Source organism: Sarcophilus harrisii, chromosome 3 (assembly GCF_902635505.1).
Source record: "Sarcophilus harrisii chromosome 3, mSarHar1.11, whole genome shotgun sequence".
Classification (NCBI taxonomy): Eukaryota; Metazoa; Chordata; class Mammalia; order Dasyuromorphia; family Dasyuridae; genus Sarcophilus; species Sarcophilus harrisii.
Window position 1 is genome coordinate 449100498 of NC_045428.1, and position 21913 is coordinate 449122410.

A 21913-nucleotide genomic window follows, 5' to 3' on the forward strand; every position below is an offset into this window, starting at 1 on the left:
CTGTTTTTGGTAGTTGCAGATGAAGATTCAGCGATTGACTATCTTTGTCTAATGTCACATTACAACAATTGGGGAACTGCCAGTTTACTTAAGGGAATGATCTTCCTGGATAACCATTTCATTTCAAACTCCAAATATTCACATACAATCTAAAGGTTATTACTTTGGTGTCTCCTCTTGGAATTGGATATAGATATCATAAATTAGGAAATAGTGTCTCAGCTAGGGTTTGTTAATTTAGGGCACATGAACTTATTTTCTTAAATACTTTGAGAAATATAATTAAATTTGGTTTCTTTTGTAATTCTATTTAGCATATTTTATGTATTTAGGAACATTATTTTGAGAGGGATCCACACACCTTCATCAGACTATCCAAGGGACTCATGGCATACAAAAATTTAGGGACTCTGGCCTAGGATATTCCAACAACCTCCATAGTGTTAGTGATTCAGAAGGGATTCCATTGGCTATTAAAGGAGTCTTATTTATATCAGAAAGAAGAAAACTGGGCAAAAATAGATATCAATAGAAGGAAGTGATCAAGTGTTGATGTAGTAAGGATTACTTAGCAAAGATTTGGGACACAATTGGTATGGGAAATGTATACAGAGAGGTCTCCAGTGCCTTTTGCCAGCTCATGAAGCAGTATCTGGACCATGATCCCAAATGCGTGGGCAAGAACTAGGGGTGAGACAAATAGGAGAAGACAACCAGTAATGGGATAGTAACAACAGATGTTTTCCCTCAAGAACAATTACTGAGCAGTAATCACAGGCGGAGGCAGACTCCTGTTGCAAGCAGATGGACTTTATTAGCAGACTTACAAATTGGTACCGGGAGACCAATAGGGATGGGGACTGGACCTACGAATTCATTGGGATAGAGAAGTCTCAGGTGAGGAAACTTTTCACTAAGGCAGGTAGGCAACCTTCCTTTAACTATAGTTGCTTAGTCACTGGATGGGGGAGTGGGGGTGGTTAAAAGGTTTGCTTGTCTAAAATCACATAGCTGATGTGTCTTAGAAGCAGGACTTGGATCCACGTTTTCCTGATGACTCTTGAAAACAACATTTTATCCCCTATGTCATGTTCTTTAGGATATAATCTCTCCTGAGATTGTGCAGGACTGAGTTACCTTTTAGTGGACAAAATAGCCTCATTTTCCCCCTGGACAAGGTAGAGCCTCCTATGGACTGCTGGCTTCAAGAGGAAGAGGGTAGGACAAAACAGTGGCCCTCTAAAAAAGAGGAATATAGACTAGGGTGACTGGCCCTTTAACCAGATTCAGCCAGGCAAAAACATCCTCTTCCCAGGGGAGGAAGGAAGCAGGAAAGGGAGAAGGGGAATAGAAGGAAGATGCTGGGAGGAACTGCATGCAAGAAAACTCATTCATACTCTTCTCTAAATTCCTGGCAGTTGTGTATATCTCAACACTCGATAAATATTTATTGAAGAAATTAAATTTTTTTTTAACAGCTGTAGTTGTTTGTGTATATGTTTGTTTGTGTCTGAGTTTCCTCATTGGGAAAATCTGCTGGCCTGAGAATTAGAAAAAGGTATGGGTTCTTGTCTGACTTAGCTTTGTGACTTTGAGTTTAGGATTGGAGGATTCAGAGCCAGAAGGTTATTAGAGGTTATCTGTCCATCTCTTTATTGCATGGATATGGAAAATAAAAGGAAAAATGAGTTGTACAAAGCCATACAGATTGTAAGTAACAGAATCAGGATTCAGACCCAAGTCTAAATTCATTCTAAGTTAATTAATCTTTAGCTCTTTGGGACTCTGTTTCCACATGAAAAAGATAGTCTTCATTAGTGGTCTCCAAACTTTTGATCATATATTTAATGTGATATAATATGAATATATTTACTTATTTATAAATGATGTACAATTTCTATTATATTGATCATTATGTATATTACAAAACTCATAGAAAAATAACAATTTACAAAAAATAAGATAAAGATGAAGTAATATTTTTTCCTTAGGACTAACTGGGAGCCGTTGAAGTCTGAACAGGGAAGTGACATGGTCAGACCTGAACTTTAAGAAAACCACATTGGCTGCTGTGTGGAAGAAGTATTGGATTGGAAGATACTTGACACAGAGGGACCGTTTAAGAGACTAATACAATAATCCAGGTCTGAGAAGATGAGGGACTGAGAGATGGTGGTAGCTGTGTGAGTAGAGAAAAGAGGACAGGTGGGAGGAATATGGAAATAGAAACACAAGATTTGGCATCTGATTGGATATGTGGGTGTAAAAGAGAAGAATAGTGAAAGCTGTGAACTTGAATAATTAGGAGGATGCTGGTATCCCCATCATAATAGGGAAGTCTAGAAGAGGCTAGACTTGATTTGTACAAACCATCCATTTGACTTCCCCAAAGTTACTCGATGCAATAATGGAAGGTAAAAGGCATATTATAGAAACATTCCTATGTTAAGGAAGTGCTGGAGTCTCTAAACCCTGTTATCTCTTTATAAGGTGTGAAAAGCTTATTTGATTGAGTTAGAAGGGGAATTTGACATTGACAAGAGGTTGAATGATTTGCCCAAGTTCACACAACTAGGAAGTTTTGGAGTTAGAATTTGAATCCAATTCTTCACTTCCAGTCTTGCACTCTATTTACTATATCATGTTTTAATTTCAGTCTATTCTGGCCAAAATGAAAAAGGGAGAGTTGATGTGGTTACTGATTACTGTCTGAAAGCCATTTTTCTGGAGATGCCTTCCATAGCAAGGAGGCTATAGGGGGGATAGGATGAAGGTATCCTGGAAAGAAAGGAACAGAATTTTCCCTAATAGCAGATGTTACCTTTGGTTCTACTCCTTTAGTTTTTTTAGTATTTGTGAGGTTATACATATCCTGAAGAGGTGACTACTTGGTTCAGAAAGGGGAAGGTGATAGCATACACAATGGAGTTAAGGTATCTAGATCAGAGATAATGGTTGGTTGATGTTATTGAACTGGAGACATGTCATAATTAGCTATTGCAGAGCAGGTGGGACTGGCACACTATTTTCACTTTACTAATCAGTTGATCACATATCCTTTGGTGTCAGTTACAATATCTATTTTTTGAGCACACTATTGTCATTGATTTCTATATTCCAGCAGCCTGTAAGCAGTAAAAAAATGAAGTGGGATTACCATTTTACAAAAAGGGAAACTGATTTGCCCAGGGTTTCAGAGTTAGAATGGAAAGGTTCAGGGTATTGTAGGTAGCATGGAGAAAAGTATATTGGATTTGGAGTGAGATGATATGGGTTCCAATCAAATTTAAATTTACTTCCTGCCTATATAATTTTAGAGAATTCACTTCACTTTTTTTAGGATTTAGTTTCCTCATTCATGAAATGAAGGGATTGAGTTAAATTACTTCTAACTCCCATGATTCAATGACTAAGATCTAACCTGTGCTTAACTCCCTCAAGAAAAGACAAGGAAGATTGTGAGATAAACTTCTCCATAGCTTTAGGTGAGAAAGGAATCTGGGGAAAAAGACCCTCTGCCCCCAAGGAGAAAAGCCCCCTCACCCTTACTTTAAATCCTAAATTGGGCTTTTGGATAAGTTTTTTGTATAATTCTGTATTCTAATTTAGGTCCTGAAAGAGTGCTAAAAATCCAGTAAATAAATACTGATATCTTCTAACTAGAGCACAAGTCCTAGGTGTTGCAATTGTTGAGTAAACACTGTTTCTGTCCACAAGGGGGCTTTAAGTCTAGTAGGTGGAAAAGAAACCAACAGAGATCACTCAAGTACACTAGATAAGAATACTAGGTGCAAAGTTGAAAGTATTATGTCCAGTTTATTCAAAACTTTAAGAAATGGCTTCATGGAGAATCCATCTTGGGAAGTTCAGGTAGGACTTTAAAGAATGGTAGGCAAAGAATAAGGGCATCTCATACTCGGGAAACTTGTAAGCAAAAGCATAGAGATCTGAGAGTGTTGGGGGTTTCACAGAGTGGGATAAGTGTCAAAATTGTCCATTTTGACTAAAGGTAAGAGAGAGTATTACAATTTAAGAATGGGAAGATAGGATGATCCCAGATTGTGGAGGGCCTTGAATGCTAGGAAGAGGAATTTGAGTACAAAGGGTAATAACAAAGAGAAGTTGAGTTTAACCCAGGTCTTTTAGCTAGAAAGCTAAAGCTGTTGTTCTGTAGGTTTAATGGTTTTTCCTGGCCTGGATGAAGACAATTGTTGATTGTTACAGAAAATTGCTTTCCCCCTCAAGGTTATAGTTCTTCTTTCTCCTTTTAGCTGGCTCATAGTTAGGAAACCACCTTCTTCATTGAGTTGTATGGACCAATGGCATTATGCATTGTCTCAGAATCACTGTACACTCAATTACAGCTCTCCTGAGCTTTCCTGATAGAGTCCCTCCCGCAACTGCCACTTCTCATATCCCTCCAACTTCTTCCCAACTCAACAGTCAGTCCCAGTCTGTCTGATCCAGTTATTCTTTCTTTATCCCCTTCTGTACAATTAGACTTCTGGTCTCTGATCCTGGAAAGCATTTGTAGTCAAGCAGAAAACAAGGGACCCTCAACAAGGCCTACTCATAACTTCAGGAAGTGAATCAACATATTTGCATTTTGAATTTCTTTTCTTTGTCTTGAAAAACAAACAAACAAAAAAATCCTCACATCATTCTCTTTCCTTCTTGCTTAATTCCAGTATCTAACTGCCAAGTCCTTTCCATCTTATCTCTTCCTTTTTCTCCATTAACACAGTCTTTACCCTAATGAAGACCTTTATTTCCTCTTGGTCTTCATACAGAATATTCATCTCTTCTCCTCATATCTTTGTACTGGCTGTCCTTAATAGCTGGGAGGACTTGAATCACTCTCCCCTGACTTTCAGTCTAGTTGATTTAATCACTGAAAGTGAGGAGCATATTGTAGAGGTACCAGGGATTCCCATATTAATGAGACACAGGTCTCTAAGCCTTGTTATCTCTTTAGGAGGTGTGAGAAAATTTACCTGATTTTGATAGAAGGGGAACTTGGTCTTGACTAGATGAAAAATTTAGACAAAATTGGCTATGCCCTTGGAGGCCTTTAAAAAAGCTAAACCTGCCAGGTCCTGGAAGCATTTAAGGCAATTCTGACAGGGAGATTCTAGTATCTCTAGTAGAAGGCATTCTCCTCTCTTCTTCCTATTACTTGTGTCTTGCTGTGGAACTACTCATTCAAAAGGGGAGAGACAGACATAGATAATCAAGGTAGGAAGCAGCTTTGGGGAGCATGACCTCTGGTAGCAGAAAAGACAGCTGATTATGCAGTCCAAAGTCAAGCTATAGAGATGAGCCAAGCCAGGGAGCCACTAGAATGAACTACTCAGAGAAGGCCCTGAGCTCAGGAAAGAGAAACATGAGTTTATCAGAAAAAGAGAAAAGATGTGGAAATCCCAAAGTTTTAAAGCTATGAGTTACTTTGGCTATATGTATTCTCTATAAGGATGCTTCCTTACCACTGTATTCTAGATTTATCCCTACTTTTTTCATAGGTTCTGAGTTAACCCACTGATTTATTATTATTGCTTTTTATAGTTTAGTGTACTTATTTTCAAAAATGATTTATATTGAATTAATTGTGCCTAGTGGCTGATTTTTTTTTAAATGGTAAACTCATTTACCTTTGAGGGCTCATGAATTACATGTAGACCCACAGAGTGCTCTTCCAACTCTCTGGTGGTTGTCACCCTTCTAGGGACTCAACATGAAATGGGTTTCTGTACCAAGTTAGAGGTGACCCCAGAGGGAATGTTGTACCCAGAAGGCCCTCTCTCTTCTGTTCTGCCTCTTGGAATCCCTGGTTTTCTTCAAAATTCAGCTCAAGCATCACCTTAGTTTTTCCCCATTCTCCTACAAATGCCAGCAACTTTTCTCTCTAATTACCTCGAATGTATATGTATATTTTATTTCCCCCAGCTATATTGTAAGCTACTTAAGGTGAGCGATTATTTTATTTTTGTCTTTGTATGCACAGTTCCTGGAACATGCATGCTTAAGAAATTCTTGTTGATGAATTGACTTGGTGTATTACAGTAGCCATCTAATTTGTCTTTCTGTCTCCATTGTCTTTTTCCACCCCCTCTAATCTATCCTCCACTTAACTATTCCATCGATCCTTCTATAACACCCATCTGATCATGTCACCCTGCTACCCCCCAAATCACCAATGGCTTCCTATTGCCTCTACAGATAAAATATAAACCTGCTAACCTCCTATTTAAAGCCCTCTCCAATCTGGCAGCCTCTCATTCCTCCTTTCTTATTTCAGATTATTTTCTTTTTTGCCTCTCCAATCTAGTCAAATTAGAGATTTATCTATTTCTTATGCAAAAATTGCATTTCTTGTCTCAAGGCCTTTGTACAAGAGCTGCCACATGTCTGGAATGCATTCCTCCTTCATCACTGCCTTAATTGTAAGTTAAGAATTCTTAGCTTCATTCAAAATACACTTTATTTGCAATTTCCTACATGAAGACTTTCCTGATTTCCACCTTTTCCTATAGTTGTTAGTGTTCTCTCCCTTTTGAAATTACTTTGAATTTGAAATTTCTTTGCATTTACTTGGGTACCTGCATGCTATTGCCTTTCTCCCCCATCCTTTTAATGGAAATTTTCTGAGGACAGAGAGTTTTTTATTTTTGCCTAACTGATGCAGGGCTAGATGCTGAGGATAGATATTAAATACATGCTTGTTGGATTGACTTAAATCCTTTTCCTCTCCTCTCCTTTTTGTTAGTTGTTTATTGTTACTTTGTTTCACTTAATTCTTTAGCAGGGGATAGTGTATGGGATGTTCAGGGAGGATTAGCATCTCTGGTGTGAGGGCTTGCTGAGTCCTTTTCAGGATTGCTCATCCATCTTTGATGTTCACTTTCATCCAACTCTTACCTGAGGCTCCAAGAAGCTATAGAAGGGACAGCAGCTACACTCTGATAGGTCCATCTCAGCATATGGGTTAAACCAGATTGAGGGTAACCAGTAGGTCTCAAAGCCCTCAATAAATTAGGAGGATGTCTACACTAACCAAATGAAGACTTCCACTGGTGGAATGGACAGATGAGAACAATTGTTCCCAAGTCCCAAAGATAGCTTAAACAAGTCCTGTGAAGCTCTTAGAGTTTGGTCAGGCAATGAAAATATCAAGGCCACCCACTGTACTCGGGACCATTGCGAATCTTCCTGACTTATGTCTTGCCACTGCACTCTGATGACTTTGGGAAGCAGAGTAATTTTGCTGACTTTTTATAATTCTACTCTTAAAGCCAATTCATGCTTGAGTCAAGACATCAACTCTTGATATCATTGTTTCTCTTAAAAATTAAGGATAAACACTTAATTCTTTATAAAACTTCTTCCAGCTCCCATTCTTCAGACATCTTTAAGACTTTCAATATACTTATGCTATATGCCTTCACATTAAATAAATACTTTTTGAGTTCTTACTAAAAGAAAGCTATTTCCCTTACCTCAACATCTCATTCCAGAAGTTTTCCATGACTTACTGGAAAGAGAAATATGAGAGAGATTTACCACTATACCAAACCCTACTTTCTATCTTTTGTCCATTGACTAATTCTCTTGTGACTAATTATGCTAATAAAATGTGGTAAAAGGGGTCCCTATTCCAGTCCCCTCACCTATTTTAGTTGTTGTTGGGTTGATTTATTTATGTTTGAGTCTTTGTAACCCCATTTGAAGTTTTCTTGGCAAAGACACTAGAGTAGTTTGCCATTTCCTTCTCCAACTCAATTTACAAACTTTACAGGAGGAAACTGAGGCAATCACAGTTAAGTGACTTGTTCGGGGTTGCATATTTAGGAAGCTAAATTTGGATTCAGGAAGATGAGCCTGACACTATATCTACTGAACTGCCTAGCTGCTCAACCTATTTCAGTAATCTCACCTTAGAATGAATGACTCTTTTCCTTAGCATCAGTGGAAAATGTATTTTATAATTATGATACACGTAATCGAGGGTGTTCCAAAACTCTTAGTGCACTTTAATCCAACTCTTTTTCTTCTTTAAACTTGGAGTTCCTTTTCATCCACTCCATTTAAAGGTGATGAAATCACTTCTCAGGGGAAGAACCAACCCAAATCTACTACAATTTTACACCATCAGACTATACAGAGTGTTCCAAAAGTTTGATTGAAATTTTAAATGAGCATAAATTTAAACAATTAAAGTGCAGTACACATGCATCAAACCCCTTCCAGAAATTGTGGCAAAATATGTGATCAAGTGTACATAGGAAAGAAGTCCGGTTAACCCCAGGCAATATTGTGCCATGTTTTGCTGGCCATAAATGGCTAGACTAAGGAGTTCTCAATATAAAGTTCCCATGCATTGTAATTCATCAATCATATACTCTTTAGATGTATTTCATTTTACTTTTGTTTCCTTGTTCCTCAAGCAACAAGTATTTATTGAACACTTACTATGTGCCAGGTAATAGGAATACTGTACAAAGCACAAAACTAAATAATCCTAAATAATATTCAAGGAGCTTCATATCAGGAAAACAATAAATAAAGATACTGTAAATAGGAAAATATATTTTGGAAGGGAGCAGGAAGAATTAACAATTAGGAAATATCAAGAGGTGATGTTGAGTGAGTTTGAAAGGCAAGTAGTAGTAATATGTGCAAAAGGAAAACTGGAAAGTGGAATATCTTATAAAATAGGAGCAGTGTTCCCCTTGTTTCCTTTCCTTAAAAGACTATAAGCTGTTCTTGGGACCCTGTTAGCTCCTTTCTCTTGTTAGTCACAGTTCTCTTTTATTGTCCTGACTCAGTTTCCCTGATTATCCTGACCCAGTTCTGATTCAGTTTCTCACCTTCATTTTATAATTATCAGCCCAAAGCTCAGTTCTGCAAAACCTCCCCTCCTTCTTTATTAGAATATTTGTTAAGGATAAAAGATCTTATGTTTTAGAATACCAGAATGCTTCTTCCCATCCCAACCTATTGGAATGTCAGATACTGTCTTTTCAAGATGCCTCTCCCCATCTCCGGAGTTCCTCCCCTCACCCTGTCAGAACCAGATTGTCAGAGTCCCATTCCCGCTCTCAGCACCCTGACTTCGCCCCTGCCTCAATCTACCTCCCTGAGTCTGAGCCATGTGTATATAGGTCATTCAGAACTCACATTGTTCGCTGGATTCTTGGAGACGATAGGCTCATTCAACCCCTGGACCAAACCATGGATCCATTTGATCCTGGTAAATCTCTCCCTTTCAAATAAAATATTAAATACTTTCTAATCTCTATCTTGCCTCAGTTTCTCTGGCATTACACTCTTTTGACAATTTCCTTGTCATCTAAGGGCATAAAATTCCCACCTGTGTATAGTCAGAATCCTTCTAGCTTTGCAGATATATGAAGAACATGAAAGACAGCACACCCTGCCTTGTTGAATATTTTTCTATATAGAGATAGGAGGACATCTTCAGAGATTTCCAGTTTACCTCTATAGGAGGTAAGGACCACTGCATCCCTTATGGGTATCCTCACTATATTTGGGCTAAGTAGCTTATGAGTATCTCCTCAAGCTTGAACTAATGTAGTGGCAGCATCCAGCCTATCCCAACATGATGAGAAATAGCAAATTGGTCAGTTTGATCGAAACCTAGAGAGTACAAAGGCACTATTTAATAAGTCTGGGAGAAAATAGTTTGAAATTTTAAACCCTTTAAAATATGGTACCAATGTGGAGTTTATATTTTATCTTAATGGTAATAGGGAGCCATTGGAACTTTTTGAGCTGGGAGTATTATGGTCAAGTCTATGCTTTAGGAATATCACTTTGGAAGCAGAAAATAGGTTGAAGGTGGGAGATAGTATCTCCCTTGAGGAGGGAGCTCCCTTTTAGCAAGGAACTATATTGTTATTTTAGTTGAGTACAACTTTCTGTGACCTCATTTTGGGATTTTTTTGTCAAAGATACTGGAGTCATTTGCCATTTTCTTCTATAGCTCATTTTATAGATGAAGAAATTGAGGCAAATGGGTTAAATGAGTTGCTTAGGGTCACACAGCTAGTCACACAGTCTGAGGCTGCATTTGAACCTATAAAGATGTATCTTCCTGATTCCAAATCCAGTTGTTAGACTATTGCAATAGTACATGAGAGATGTGATGAGGATTTTGAAAAGGGTGGTAGGTATGTGAATGGGGGGGAAAAGGGAATGTATCTGTGAGATATTATGGATAAAGAATTTTTGAGACTTGAAAATTAATTGGATATGAGGCAGACACTAAGAGTAAGGATAATTCTAAAGGGGCAGACACAGAAGGATGCTGCTGTTCTTGATATTATTGATAGTATTAGGGCAAATGGCAATGCAATGTAGGTTTTTTGAGGGGAAAAAAGATGAATTCTATGTTGGACATGTTGAGATGCTTATCACTTGAAAATATTTAGTAGGCATCTGGTGATGGGGGACTAGAGCTTAGGAGAGAGAGAATAAGGCTAGAGATAAATAGCATAGATTTGCTAATCATCCGCATAGAGAAAATAATCAGACCTATGGGAGCTAATGAGATAATAGTGAGAAAGGGTTTTAACAAAAGAATAATGCTCGGGACAGTACTTAGGGACATAACCTCATTTGATGATGGGACATGAATGTTGATCCATCCAAGGTGACTGAAAAGGAATAGCTAAACAGCTAGAAGACAACCCATAAAGAATAGTCTTGAAAAAAACAAAAACAACCCAGAGAGTATCCAGATGGTGAGGGTGGTCATTGGAAATTAAGAGATCATTAGTTTCTTTGGAGAAAGCATTTCCAGTTGACAAATTATCAAGGAATGAAAAGTGAGTGAGAGCAGTGAAAGCAATGCATCAAGACAGTTCCCCCCCACCCCCAAGGGTTTGAGGGATTCTGAAAGAAAGGAAAGATACCAAATAGAAACTCAAGGAGATGGTAGATTTTGGTATTCACACTAAAGAATGCGGGAGACATAGGGAAAGAGCCAGCAGTTAGAGAGTCTGAATGACTTTATGTAAAGCCTTATTAAGACCAACTACTATCTTTGAAAAACTAAGGAAATAGAAAAAAAGGGAAATGTCCATGTTAAGACCAGTAGAATCTTGAAGTAAACATCCAATCAGGAATCCCAGTTAGGGGGTACACATTAGTGTTAGTAGGAAAGATATAGGAGATGCCATTACTTTAGAGCTTCAGTGAGAAAATCTCCTTAAGTAAAGTTGGGTCTGAGACATAGTTGGGTGCTGTCCACTTCCTGTTTGATATAATTTCCATCTTGATCTCTCTACAATCCTGTCAGAGGCAATCAGTTAGCAAAGTAGATAAAATGAATATTCTTTACACTAGTCCACCAAAAATTGCTATTTGCACTTTTGTTGTTCATTTGTTTCAATCAAGTCTAATTCTTTGTGCCCCCAGTTAAGGTTTTCTTGGTAAAGATATTGGAATGGTTATCATTTCCTGTTCCATCTCATTTTACAGATGAGGAAACTGAGGCAAACATTTTTTTGGGCAAATGACTTGCCCAAGGTCACATAGCTAGCAAGTATTTGAGGCCATATTTGAAGATAGGAAGATGAATCTTTATTGACTTCAGGCTGATACTTTATAACTGCATCATCTAAGTTCTCCTATGTGTCTTAGATTTGAAAAATCTCTCACATTGACAACTGTCACACCAGGTATATCATATATTTTGCAATTAATGTTAGATTCTTCAGTCTTTTATAGATTTTGCTGTTTTTAAAATAGAATTTAATCTAGAAATTCCTTGTAGCTATCTCAAAAATCATTCCTTTTCCTAATGGAAGAGTATGAGAAGGAGAAGGTATAATTTAAGGAGTTTAAGTTTTCTGAATACCATAGACAAAAATTCTGAAGTACATATAATAAAATGGAAAAACATGTCTTGAAAGAGATGGTTAGAGAATGAACTACATTTTTTTTTGCCTTATTTGGAAGAACATGAAAGTTCAACCCTTCTGCAACAATAGTGCAAGGATTGATTTCATTATTATAGGGAGGTAGTTCTTTCTTGAGACAGAATGTTTGGGAGTCTCCGAAGGAAAATAAGAGGGAGAGACAGGGAGAGACAGGGGGAGACAGGGGGAGACAGGGGGACAGGGAGAGGGGGAGGGAGGGAGAGAGAAGGAGGGGGAGGGAGGGAGAGAGAAGGAGGGGGAGGGAGGGAGAGAGAAGGAGGGGGAGGGAGGGAGAGAGAAGGAGGGGGAGGGAGGGAGAGAGAAGGAGGGGGAGGGAGGGAGAGAGAAGGAGGGGGAGGGAGGGAGAGAGAAGGAGGGGGAGGGAGGGAGAGAGAAGGAGGGGGAGGGAGGGAGAGAGAAGGAGGGGGAGGGAGGGAGAGAGAAGGAGGGGGAGGGAGGGAGAGAGAAGGAGGGGGAGGGAGGGAGAGAGAAGGAGGGGGAGGGAGGGAGAGACAGGGAAAGACAGGGAGGGAAGAGGGAGGGAAGGGTGTGTGTGTGTATATGTGTGTGTGTGTGTGTGTGTGTGACAGAGAGTGAGTGTGTGTGTTAGACTACTTACCAAAATGAAGGTCTACAGAGCCGTTGTGCTGACCTCATCATTTTTTGCCTATGAAACCTGGACATTCCACCAGTGTCATATCAGGAATCTGAGTCACTTTCATTGAATTATTTTAGGAAGATTCTGAAGATCACTTGACAAGATGAGATATCAGATGCTGAGGTCTTTTCTCCAAATAAACTGCCAAGCATTACAACTCTAGTGCAGAAAGCAGAACTCCATTGGGCTGGCCACATTGTCCAAATGCCAAAGGTAAGCTTGCCAAAAGGATTATTTAATAGAGAACTCACATGGGACAAGTGCTCACAAGGTGGTCAGAAAAAGCGATACAAGGACATTCTCAAGGTCTCTCTTAAGAACTTTAGAGACCCTGTCACAGGACCACCCAGCATGGCGTGCCCTCATCAGAGAAGGTGCTGTACTCTATAAGCAGTATTGAATTGAATTAGCTCAGAAGATTTTGCAAGATGCACAAAGTTAGGGACCATTTGTGTCTGACCCATGGCTGAGCATTCTGAGCTCATATTGATTTGATCAGCTGCACAGTCAGACACATTGTACCTCAATCTCAACATAGTACCTCAATCTCAACATAGTAAAATCATTTTGGTCTTCTTTGAGAACAAAGGACAACCACCAAGGCCCTGTTTGCTTCAGAAGATTACACTGACCAATAAAATGTTGTCAACCATCAGCCATCATTCTAATGAGGAATTAAATTTCATTAGGTTTGATGACTAAATATTAAAAAAGTATTTTTGATGTGGGAAGTCTTACCAAAACTTTTCCTGAGTTCTCCTCTGAGGATCTTCTCTTTTCCTTGATGAAGAAGGAATCAGAGGGAGAATTTAGAGGGGGTTGGATTACATATGTATTATCAATCTGTGATGTTCTTTACTAAGTTTTGGTAATCTTAGCCCACATAAATTCATGTGCTTGAGCTTCCCAACAATAGCACAATTCTGCTAAAAAAATCTAGTGCTTTGGATAGTACTTTTTATTCAAAATGGTCTGACTTCTATTATATAATATTTTTTCATACCCTCATGAAATAGAGAGCAAGTATTATAATCCCCAGATTATAATGGAGAAACCGAGGCATGAGGAAGTCTGACTGATTTGCTTTAGTCATTCATTATCTCATCATCCAAGCTGGCCAGAGATTGAGTGGAAGCTAATATGTTGAAGAAGGTGGGTGAGAGATAGGAAATGGGGTTTACAGACAAGGGGAAGGATTCTTAAAATCTCATTATCCTTTTTGATTTCCCGACAGGTGCCAGGAGTCTTTTTACCCTCATGAACATTTTCCACTTTGGTTTTCTTCTGGAATGTTATTTGCTGTTCCCTCATGAGTTAAGCCGTACTGGAGCTGTTCTACCAGTGACCCTTTTATGCTGGAAACCATGGTGTGTTCAACGCACTGTTTTTGTTCTTTCTTCTCTCTCTCTCTCTCTCTCTCTCTCTCTCTCTCTCTCTCTCTCTCTCTCTCTCTCTCTCTCTCTTTTCCTCTAGATGCAATGTATGCAAAAGGTCCTTTCATCTGAGGAGCTCCCCTCCAAGCCCCTCCCCTCAAACACACACACTTTCTTTATTCCTTTTTTTCTTCCCCCTTTGGGCAACTGGAATTGAGAAACAAGGTTAAAAGAACGAGAAATGTGCACATGCATCGACTCATGAAAAGGAACACAAAATGAAACAAATTAAATGCCACCCAGCAAGAGTAGGGAACCTGAAAGAACAGAGATGGAGGAGGAATAAAATGCAGATCAAAAAAAGCAAGAGAGAGCAAAGGAAAGTCCGACTGGCAGCCAAGGTTTCTGGGAATAGAGGCATAGCATGATGGTGAAATAATTGTGCCCCTCCTGATGAAGTCTTCCTCATCATCCTCCACTTGCCAAGCAAAGTCTGCCATCCTCTGTTAGCTCCTGCAATATTTTATCTTCTGAATGTAACCTTCATTCACTAGGGTGGAGAGGACTTGATTAATTAGCGGAGATCTCTTTCACACAGGCAGAAGCTCTGTAGAGATCACTGGTGCTATTTAAGGATGAAGATGTAAAATAATTTGTGCTATCTTTTCCTACATCTCCTGCCATTCACGGAATATGCATACATAAAGACAGACACAGAAACAAACAGATATATATGCATTCAAATCTCTCTATTGACTTGTCAGAAAATCTAGTCCTTTGTCTTTTTTTCCTTTGGGGATAATTTCTGGGGAAAGAGGACCAGTCGAAGAGAGGGCATTTTCTGTGCTGGAAAACGGATTGTGATTACAGGTGATGGGAGACAGATTGTGTTAATAGGGTGGGTTCTTACCAACCCTTGGCTCTTTTTATATAAGCTAAGCAATTCTCCTAAACTATCAAATTGGAGAGAAGGGCAGATGGGAAGGTGTGGAGTGAGAAGGATAGCATCCCTTTCCAATCCCTGCTATAATCATCCCTCAATCCAGATAAGTCTTAGAAAGCACCATTTGCTCTTTATCTCTCTGTTCCCCTCCACCCCCTTCTTTAATTGCTTTGCTCCCACGAATAGGTCTCTGGAGTTGAGGGTTTCCCCATTTTTCAGGACAAATGTAACTGTCTGGGGTTCGTGGCAGGGGGCCCCCTACATTCCTCAGCTCATTAAGAGAAAGTCTTGCCTTCGAGTGGCACAGGTAATGAAGCATCCGCGGGGTGCCTGCCGGCTCTAATAAGATGGAATGAACTGAGGAAGAGAATTAACCTGGTAGGATTAGTTCATTCTGTGGCAAGATGCCTGGAATCTCATCTTACAGCCCGTGCCAGGAATCTTAACACATTCCTTTCACTGGATGAGCCTTGTGTGGGGAGTGAGAGATCCAGGGCAAAGCAGGGTAAGGGAAGCAGGGCTACAGAAGATGGGTGGTGTGGCAAAGGAGAAATCAGCCTCGGGTATTGGCTAGAAGAATCTTGGAGGTAGATGGAGCTGAATTATAACTTCAGAGACTGAAAGAAATCTTCCTCCTTTTCCTATCGACCTCTTTTCTTTACTTCTTGCCCTGCTTGGGGAGGGGAAAACATACAGCCAATCCTTTCATGGCCCCGCCACAATTTATTATACTAATGTTAGCAACTACCAAATGTTCAAAGCTCTGGTTTGGAATTTCAATGCTAATTCTTAATCTCCATTCTCACACGGGGAAGCAAATCCTCTAGGACTCAGAGCTGGAAGGAATCTTAGAGATCATCGATCTGATTCCATCTTATTTCATAAATTAAGAAACTGAGGCTCAGATGAAGCTATCTATTCAAGGTCACGAAGGAGCAGGATTTAAATTCAAGACTTTCGACTCTGAAGATAGTATTATCTTTACTTCCTTTTCCTAGCCTATTATGTCTTTAGAAAAAAGTAGAAAGAATAGAAGATGATATAGACCTAACTAAATAAATATAACATTGTTTAAAGGTATTCATTAAACTGTTTATTCATTTCCTGGTCCTCTACCAATTGAGTTAAGTAGTTCCTACTTCAACTGCAATCTTAGACATCAATGCTTTCAGATATTTGTGTGTGTGTGTGTGTGTGTGTGTGTGTGTATGAGTAAGAATTCAAATCTTGCCTCAGACATTATCTGTGACCCTGGGCAAATCCCTTAAATCTTCACCTGCCTCAGTTTCCTCATCTGTGAAATGTGGATATTATCACTCATCTCTCAGAGTTATTGTGTAGATCTTGAGATGAGCTTAGATAAGCTTAGCATAGTATTTAGCACATAGTAGGTGCTTAAATTCATATGTCCTTTGTTCTTATCTTCTCTACCCTCTGTGGCTACCTGATAACAACCCTACCCATTCTTCAAAGCCTAGCTCAAACATCATCATCACCCAACCCCGACACTTATAGCTACTTAATAATAATAGCTAACATTTATTTGACATTTGTTGTGTGTCAGACATTATGCTAAGCCCTTTACATTTCTTATTTAATCTTCACAATGACTTTGGGAAGTTGCTATTATTGTCCCCATTTTACTCATAAGGAAACAGAGGCAGCAAGAAATGACGTGATTTCTCCAGAATCACACAATTCATAAGTGTCTGAAGTTCAACTTGAATTCATACCTTTCTGACTCTAGGCCCAAGGCATATCTATCTATTATGACCATCTGGATGTCTTTATAATATACCAACATTTATATATTTTACATATAACATAAGTATATTAGCCATACATATATGTATATAATATATATTATACACACATATTTATATATGTGCCATTCCTTTTACTTGATTGCAAATTCCTGGCAGACAGGACCCTCCACATTCATGTATGCATGTATACATATGTACATAAACATAGATATGAATGCATATATAAATTATATATGGAAGGAGATATCTATACAATTATATATATATTATATTTATATATATATATATATTATATATATATATATTACTTTTATTGGATGTAAATTCCTGGAAGACAGGGTGCTCTAATTCACATTTTCAGTCAATTTCATTCATATCTGATTCTTTGTGACAAAGATACTAGGGTGGTTTTCCATTTTTTTTCTCCAGCTTATTTTATAGATGAGAAAATTGAGTCAAGCAGGGTAAAGTGACTTGCCCAGGTCATCTAGTTAGTAAGTATCTGAGGTTAGATTTGAACTCAGATCCTCCGGATTCCGGGTTGGGCACTCTCTCCACTGCACCACCTAGCTGCCCTTCATATTTTCCTATATACTTTTGTATATGCATCTCTATGTTCCAGTTGTCTTACAAGATTTTATTAAATTATAAACTCCTTCAGGGGAGGAAATCATATCTTATTCATTTTTTGGTGTCCCACAACCTAGTGCATTGCATCAAACAGGTATTTAGAAAAGCTGTATTATTTGGTGAAGGAATGATGACATTGACAAAATATCAACAGGATTTTATTAGGACAAGTGCCATTTAAAATATGGTAATTTATATTGATAAGATACTTTTAAAAGTTTCATAACAACCCTAGGTAAGTATTATTCTTTCTAGATGACAGATAAGGAAACTGAGGATTGGTTAGGCAAAATAACTTTCCTAGTCATTGTTGGAACTGGAATTCAAACAGATATGTCCTGACTCTGAGACTAGGACTCTTTCTATTACTAGGGGAAATCGAGTCATCCTTATTTCTGGTCAGGCTATGATGAACCTCATACCTTTTAGTTAGTACTAATACATTACATTAGCTCTCATTTATGATGTACTTCAGAGCTTATAAAGTAATTTCCTTGCAAGGAAAAATAGAAAATGCAAATATTTCTAACCACATGTTACAGGTTAGGAAACTGAGAATCAGGATGATTTTTCCAAGATTTCACAGCTAAATGTAAAGCTCGGACCAAAGTCACGTTTTCTTTCTCCAATTCTAATAGTGTTTTCCCTGCTCCGGCAGCTTCTGTTTTCTCATTGTGAGGTTATAGGGGAAGAACATGGGTTTCTGATCATTAACATATAGATAGCAGCATTTAGAAAGGGACAAATCTTGTCCCAGGAAATTGTCAAAGTCTATTTCTCAAGGCTAGCCCAGCCTCAGAGAATTCTACTTAACAAGAGAATGATGACACGGGGCACAATAGCTTTCCTAAAAGCTTAGGTCAAAGTACCTTTTCACTTAGAGGGTCAGGATACTTTTTTCAAAGCTTAGCACTTGCCTGACACAGAGATACTCTTATTTCTAATTTGTTAAAAAGAAAAGTTTCACACACCCTGAATTATCATGTCCCATCCCTACCTCCTCAAAAGCCTTCAGAGGCTGCCCAGAGTCTGAACTCTTTTTTAAAAAGTATTTTTTAAAAATTTAAGCTATTTATTCTTTTGTTTGGGGTGGGGTGCAATACAATTGGTAAATGACTTGTCCAATGATACAACTAATAAGTATTAACTGAGGGCAAATTTGAACTCAGATCCTCCCACTGCCCCATCTAGTTGCCCCAAGTCTAAACTGTTGATCAGAATAGCAAGATTCCTCCATGATGTGACTCTACCTTACCTCATCAATCTGATTTCCCATTTCAATTTGCTATGAAAGATTACAAAATGTAACAGAATAAGATATGAGTTTGAGGTCCAGCTCCACTACTCACTAGTTAGTGTGACTTTGTATTATCCAACTCATATCTCTAAGTTTTAATTTCCTAACCTGTAAAACAGGAATACAGATATTTGCTTCATCTACCTCATAGGGTTACTATGAGAAATGTTCTTAAATTCTATGAAAATATGAGCTAATGGAACCCCTACAGGAACTGTGTAGGGAAATCAGATATGTTTTCTTTCTTTAAAAAAATTCCATCCATGCCCCTTGTTCAGTCCTACTTCTGCCTCCGTTCATAATCTTTTCCACATCTGGAAACATCTTCCTTTTTTCTACCAGCTACAGATGGTGGCTGTTCCCTGTTTTTGACCCCGTTTTGAGGAGATATCAGAGGAGATACTAATTTACCAACTTTACCCCTACCATCCTTTAAGTAAAGTTAAGTACAATCTTCTCCCTTTCTTAAGAAGCCTTCCTTAACTACTTCATATCTAATCATTTCCCTTCTTCTCTAAACTCTTATAATCCTTATAGTCTGTATTAACAATCCACAGTTACAGATCTCTGTATGCTATCTATCCTAAAGGCTTGGGAAGAAATAAGTTCTTCCTCCCCCTCTCTGGAATAGCTTCAAGCTGACATCAGGCAACTGCTTGCCAGAGTTGTGGCAGAGAGAGTTCCTACTTAGGTTTGGACTGGACTAACTGACCTCTGGCATCCCTTTCTGCTTTGAGATTGTATAATCATCATCTCTATTTCTATTATGCTTCACAGTTCACAAAACATTGTCTCTATAACAAGCCTCTGAAAGAGGGAGCATATGAAATTTTTTATCTGCATTGTACCTATGTGAAAACAGATTCAGGGCTTAAATTGATTAATCGACAGATATTTATTAAAAGTCTGCTATGTGCCTGGAACAGAGCTAGGTGCTGGGGTTGAAAAGAAATTAATGGAATCATTTCTTCATCTTCTGTTTTAGATGAGCTGTAGCAGAAGAAGTAGATAGTGGGAGTAATGCAGCACTGGGGTTGTCAGCTGTGTGAACTGGGCAAATCATTTCATTTCTATTTCCTTCAGTTTGTTATCTGTAAAGTGGGGACACGCTAGGGAAGGAAATGGCAAACTACTCCAGTATTTTTGCCAAGAAAATCTAATGGATGCAGTCCATGAGGTCATATAGATTTGGACAAAACTGAACAAAAACAACAAAGAAACAAGTGATTATAGAACTCAGCAACAGACTTTAGAGTAGAGGACAAGATGGACTTGACCTAGTTAACTATAGGATCAAGATGGGGAAGTAAGAAAAGTAGCGTTACCCCTTGACCAAGGGACCAAGTTGGGTAAAAGAGAGGAGAAATGGCTTGGGAGAGAATTGAGGGGTCAAGGAATTGGAGATCACAATGCAGATAGAGACTTTAAAGGGGGAAGTCAGAGGAAGAAAGTGAAAAGCCAGTAGATTATTGTCAGATAAGGGGATTTTGGACTTCTTAAACATGGAAATGGTAATGGTGGGATGGCAAGATTAAAGGTATGATCATCTTTGTTTGTGACTGAAATCGTGTGGAAGACTACTCTGTGTAAGACATAGCTAAGTGCTTTACAAATATTATATCACTTTCTCCTCACAACAATCCTGTGAAGTAGATGCTATTATCCTAGTTTTACAGTTGAGGAAATTGAAGTAGACAGAGCTTAAGTAGTTTGCCCAGGGTGATACATCTGGTAAGTTTCTAAGACTTTTGAATTTGAATTCAGCTCTTCCTGACTTTATGCCTAGAGGTTTAATCATGACAAAGGAATGACATTAAAGTTGTGAGTCTGAGAAACCGGAAGAATGATAGAATTAGATAAAAAAAAAAGAGGTAAAAGGAAAGATAATGAGCTCTACTTTGGACATGTTGAGTTTGATATGTCTATGGAACATCAAATTTGAAATATGTAATAGATAAATATCTAATAATTGATGTTGTGGGACTAGAGTTCATAAGAGAGATTGGGACTAGATAAGCAGAGCTGGGAATTATCTTTGAAGAGATGATAAGTCCATGGGAGCTGGTGAGGTGGGAGAGAGAAAGGGGGTGGGGAGAGAAAGAGAGATAGAGGGAGGGAGGGAGGAACACAGAGAGATAGAGACAGACAGACAGACAGACAGAGACAGACAGTGAGAGAGAGAGAGACAGAGAGAGAGAGAGAGAGAGACCGACAAAGACAGAGACAGAGACACAGAGACACAAAGACAGACAGAGAAACAGAGAGAGAGAGACAGAGACAGAGACAAAGAATGAAACAAAGACACACAGAGAGACAGAGACAGAGAGAAACAGAGAGACAGAGACAGAAAGACAGGGACAGAGACAAATACAAAGAGATACACAAGAGAGGGACACAGAGAGACAGAGTGAAACAGAAACAGAGAAAGAGACAGAGAGAGGGGGGAGAGAGAGAGAGAGGAGGGGAGAGAGAGAGAAAGAGAGAGGGGAGGGAGGAGAGAGGGAGGGGAAGAGGGGAGAGAGAGAAAGAGAGAGACAGACACAGACACAGAGACAAATACAAAGAGACACAAGAGAGAGACAAAGAGTGAAACAGACACAGAGACAGAAAGACAGAGATAGAGAAAGAGAGAGGGAAGGAGGGAGAGAGAAAAGAGGAGAGAGAGGGGGTAAAATGGGAGAGAGAGAAAGAGAGAGGGGAGGGTGAAAGAGAGAAAGAGAGGGAGAGGGAAAGGGAAAGGGAGAAGGAGAGGAAGAGGGAGAGGGAGGGAAAGAGGGAGAGAGAGAGGGAGAGGGAGAGAAAGAGGGAGAGAGAGAGGGAGAGGGAGAGGAAGAAGGAGAGAATGAATAGAATTGCAGGAGAACACTCTAGTCATTTTCCTAGGGTATACTCACAGCTAGGGGTCAGGATATGGTTAATGAGTGGGCAAAAGAGAGTATAGAGGAATGATGGGATAAATAGGAAAAGAGTTAGAAAAGAACAATGTCCTGAAAATACAGGAAAGAAAATATCCAGGAAACTAGGTCCAGCAGTGTCAAATATTTTGGAGAAATACAAGAAAGATGAGGATTGAGAAGAGACCTTAAGAGATGACTGGCAGCTTGAAAAAAGCATTTCATTTGGGTGATGAGGTCAATAGGCAGTCTATAAAGGGTAGAGAAGCAAGTGAGAAGAAAGGAAGTAGGGACATAGTGTAGATCACCTTTTCTATTAATTTGGGAAACAGAAGGGAAGATATTAGATGTTTTGCAGATGGTAAAATTCAGTTTTTTAAAGGATAGTGGAGAAAATGGCATATTCATGGACA

General features: G+C 38.9%; 1 long non-coding RNA gene across 3 annotated transcripts; it reads left to right on the plus strand.

Moving 5' to 3' along the window:
- The first annotated feature begins 827 nt into the window (after window positions 1-827).
- LOC116422486 lies at window positions 828-15942 on the plus strand. 3 transcript variants are annotated; one of them, XR_004233167.1, is made up of 4 exons: window positions 828-897; window positions 1992-2144; window positions 12675-12810; window positions 13832-15942. It is a non-coding gene; the product is annotated as an uncharacterized LOC116422486 (long non-coding RNA). The 3 variants fall into 3 exon arrangements; XR_004233168.1 differs by having other exon boundaries at window positions 842-922; window positions 1992-2183; XR_004233166.1 differs by having other exon boundaries at window positions 842-922.
- The last annotated feature ends 5971 nt before the right edge of the window (window positions 15943-21913 follow it).